We start from the raw sequence: 4,557 nt of genomic DNA, 5'->3' as shown, positions 1-4,557 counted from the left end.
ATATATTTTTATATATTATTTATTTGTAGGTTGGTCCCTCTTAAGCTTCAGAGTGGTGTGACTGCATTACCATGTGCAATCACAGGGTGAGCAATGCTTTTGGCCTCACAGCGTTTATGTCTGGAGAGAACTTTTTCTTTGCCTTGCACGTTCTGCTGTGACTCCTGCACGTTAGCATAAACTGCTCTGCAAAATAACAGGCGGCTGCAAAAACTCTTATTTTCTGGGATGACCTAGTGTACTGCTTCCACATTCTCTGGTGTTATCTCTTGCAGAAATGTCAATAATTGCTTTCCAAGAAACCACAGGAGAGGTTCTGTGCAGCTTTTTTGTCTTCGAATGCTTTTGTTGCATTTTGCCGTAATTCAGCAGTGGGACCAATACTGGGCTCATCTCCTTTTCCTTGTTTTTCCCTCAAAAAAAGATGATGTTTTGCAGATGTCTACATATTGAAAATTCATTTCCAAGTGGAAGTGAACCAGTAGCCATCCAAAAAGACTGTCAAGTCCCAAATCTGAAGGGAAGGAAAAGCATCTCTCTTAGATACCTGGCACCATTACCTGAGTCACTTGCCTTTTTGGTTTATAAAGTTGCATGTGCTCTAACTGGGGAGCCATGGACTAAGCCAGGCTGGCCCATTTATGGAGCCAAGACATGTGGGTTGCTTCTTGAAAGGCTTCTAGAAGCCAAATAGTTGTAAGTGTATTTACAAGCCTTAAAGCAAGTGAAAAATCCTTGTGCAGCACAGTTAGCGCTGTTCTGAAGAAAATTGGAGATGCCAGCTTGTCCTGTTAAACAGAAGCGATGTGTTGACACAGCAACAGAGACTTCAATTTGCCACGCTTACCCACTGCAAAATGCCTGGGTAACAATCATGGACCCAGACAATTTTGATTTTTTTTTTTTTTTCTTCTACTTTAGGATAGAAAACCAAAATAGCCCACTCCTGCTTTTTCCTTGTACCTGGAGCCTGGGTTTTCACTGTTTTTTTTTCTAGCTGGCTGCAATGGCTGTTGCATAGATGGATGTTACATTGCTCACATATCATGCCATAAATGAAAAATTCGGATTTCGTGCTTTCTGCTTGTCTTAAAAACAGAGGGTGCCATGTTGCTGGCAGGCAATGTCCCGTCTGCACTTGCATTGTTCAAGCTGATGCCATTTGTCCAACCCAGCCTTGCCCAGAATGGAGCTGGACAGTTAAGTGAATTTATAGTGGCAATACAGAACAAACCTTGAAGATGCATTTGAAAACCAACAATTTCAGCAGTTAGCTAGAGAGACCTTGCATTTGGAAGGCAGTACAGCCCCAGCAGCTCAAGGTCACAGGAAGTTCTGTTGTGGGTTTCTTTTTTTTTAAGCTGTCTGCTATACATTTTGGAGAACAAATGCGTAATGTTTGCAGTTTTTGCCCTTGCCTCACCTCCTACAGTAGAAGTGATTTCGGCCACGTACACGGTGTTCAGCATAACCAAGTATGTTCTTACATCCTCAGGACGGAGAACATAAAACAGCCTTTCCTCAGTGCCCACAGCCTGTGTTTGCAGCAGAGAGGACCATGCAGAAGCTGCCTTAGCATGAAGGTTCGCCATTTCGAAGTGGTCAGCACAGACAACCAAAGGCATGGGGAAGCCAGCTGGGACAAAGAGCTTAAGAATGTAATTGCAGGGGAAAATACGGAATATTTAAAAGTTTAGCCTACAAAAGGAATAGGGAATTTGCACACAAGCTGGGGGGAGGGGAATTTGTAGGGAAGGATGGCAGGGGAGGCATGGAGACAGAAGGAATAGAAAAAAAGAACTGTTCACCAAAACCTATGCTGTGGAGAGGTAGAAGAGTGTGGCTATATTAAGGCTTACCAAGCTGTATCAGGTGGTAAAAGAAATCATAACAAACCAAAGAGTTCCAAAATATATAAGCGAAGATGGAAGTTGGGAGGAAAAGCAGCAGCAGGCAGAGGTTGAAGGTAGCCTGGATACTGTCACAAATGGAAAAAGAGCTTTGTCTCATTTTCATGGCGGACAGATCAGAGATCCAGAGGTGGAAAGGAATGCTTCCTAAATAAGATGAAAGCCCAAGGATGGATGTGGTCAGACATGTTTCATCCCAGCAAACAATCTGACTTAAAAGACCAGCCTGGCCAGCTCTTCAGTGACTGACTCGCCAGTTCTTCAGTGGCTGAATTGAAAGATAAAGGAATCATACAGAAAATGGAAATTTGGGTCATTTGCTAAGGAAGAAGATGGAAAAGTAAAATGAGTGAGTAGAGATGACATCAGACAGGCCAAGGCACAAACTGAGCTGTAACTAGGAAGGATTATAAAGCACGTGAAGGGATCATCTGTTAAGGATAGGAGGAATGACAAGGCTGAGGGAAGATACAGTCAATGACTGAAAGAAGGGGAAGGGAAAGGGGAGCTATCACCAGGTGATTGAGCAGCTGTCTCCCCTACCATATGCTCTCATTTTTACTGCTGCCAGAGAGCACTGATGTTTCTTATTTATTTACTTCTAATTACTGAGATACAGACTTCCACTGATGAGATAAATGTAGTTCAGGATGCTGATCTCCCCCTTCTCTTCCCTCAGGGTGTCTCCCCAGCATCTAAATCAAAGCCTTGTGAAAATGTCATCTCTCCAAATGCCGTGGGCTCTCAGCCCCCTCTGCAAGCCCAGAACACAATCAGTGCCAGGAGCAGAGGCAGGGGCCAAGCTGCCTGACTGCCAGGCATTTGTCCTACTCCACGCAGGAATGGCACATCCAGCAAAATCTTAGAGACTAGGTCGATGGGAAAGAGATGGAAAAGAAAGAATGGTGAATGAGGTGAGCGGGACCGTGTGCTGAGAGGTCTGATGTAGGTTGCTGGCAGGATCACAAGGGCAGAACAGTTGCAGCTGGTATTTGAGGCTGCTGTTTCAATTCAGGATGATGAGACATCACCTTTTTTCCTGGCCACTAATGCAGTTGTTCACCTTTACCTACAAAAGAAATGCAACACTGCACTTTACCTAATTGTGCTTACTTCTGCAAAGCAAAATCCCTTGTTTATTTGTGCTAAAAAAAATCTGCGCTAGTCTCTAAAAGGCACGTGTACAATGTGGATTGTGTGGATTTGGCGCATATTGAGTTCTTCTGTCTACTTAGGAATTGCCTGTGTCATCATGCCGTTGCTGTCTGTGCAGGCCTGTGTTTTACAAAGCCCCAGTGATGCCCGGCGCTGCTGGATCTGTGGAAGCGGTGAGGACAGTGTGGCCAGCAGAGGTGGGGGGGTGCGGGCAGCCGCTGGGCAAGCGGCTGGGCACTGGTGGCAACACGCTGGTGGAAAAACTACCGGTAAAGAAAAGTCATTCTGGAACAAGTTTTGCTTTTTTGATTGTTTTTTGGAACAAAAGCTTGTCCAGACTAGATGAAAACCTGAGCAGAGGAACCTGGCAGGACTTGGGCAACGATGCACTCTCAGTTCAGGGAAGGGCCGAGCAATAGCACACGCAGGAAGATTTCTTTGCATCGTTCCCCTTGTTTAGCAAGCACCCCTCCAGATACTGGCAATACTGTTACATGGAAGGAGCACTTCTCTAAACCCCTTCAATCATTCTTAATGGCCAGAACAAGTTTTCACCAAAAACACTCTCCAAGAACGATGTTTGTTTTCAAAATACAGCTCTGTTTGGCTGGCTGCACTGTCTTCGTCGGCTGGAGTGAGATAAAAGGGCTGATCGCTTGGCTGAGTTAACTCAGCTCTTTTCTCCAGGGAAGCGGCACATGGTCCAGAAGAAAGGCAAAGCAAGCAGGTTTGCAGTTGTTAGCATTGCGCTTCCTCTGCTCAGCATGTGCTGTGAGGTGAGGAGACAGGTCTGCCTGCCGGGGAGAAGCTCCAGGTAGTGAGAAAACACCCAGTGTATCTCCCTGCAGCCAGAGGTAAGAGATTTGAGTTGGGACTAGTGATACGAAACGAACCCGTAGGGCAGGGGCATGGGATTTCTCATCATCCCGGTTTGATTTCTGAGCTGCAGCCACTCTAGGTCTCCTCTCAGGACAATTTTTCTCTATGTGTAATGTTCAGTTTTGACAAAAAAGGTTTGTTTTGTTGCAGCTGCATTTTGACTGAAAAACTGGGAAAGTGCTCTGGAAAGTGAATATGTTACTTAACAGTAGGATGCTTTCATTCTGCAGATAGGAGCCCCTGTTATGGGCCTGTCTGATGCAACCCAGCAATGCAATTGGAAATTTTGAAATTTTAAAGGAAAAATGATTTTGCAATTTACCTACCTCACCCATGTATTACATTCCTAAAGCATCACTTGGAATATCTCAACGTTTTCAAAATAGTTTCTGCTTAATTGGAAGCATCATCAAGAAATGCAGGTTTCCTGAAGAAGTTTCAGTGACATATCATCTGATCTTACCCTATCCTGCCGCTCTGTTTCAGAACGATGGATGTGTTAGGAAGGGATGCAGGGGTCTGTAGCTCTGTCCCTGATCATAGAATCATAGAATCATAGAATGTTTTGGGTTGGAAGGGACCACTAGAGGTCATCGAGTCCAACCCCCCTGCA

At 44.9% G+C, this 4,557-nt stretch overlaps 1 pseudogene; it reads left to right on the top strand.

Annotated features, from left to right (window-relative positions):
- The first annotated feature begins 929 nt into the window (after nucleotides 1–929).
- LOC104133619 overlaps nucleotides 930–4,557 on the top strand; it is a 21,647-nt pseudogene continuing 18,019 nt past the window's right edge.

Source organism: Egretta garzetta, unplaced genomic scaffold, assembly GCF_000687185.1.
Source record: "Egretta garzetta isolate BGI_Z169 unplaced genomic scaffold, ASM68718v1 scaffold209, whole genome shotgun sequence".
Classification (NCBI taxonomy): domain Eukaryota; kingdom Metazoa; phylum Chordata; class Aves; order Pelecaniformes; family Ardeidae; genus Egretta; species Egretta garzetta.
Note: the sequence above shows the minus strand (reverse complement) of the source record. Positions and strands in the feature narration are given on the sequence as shown.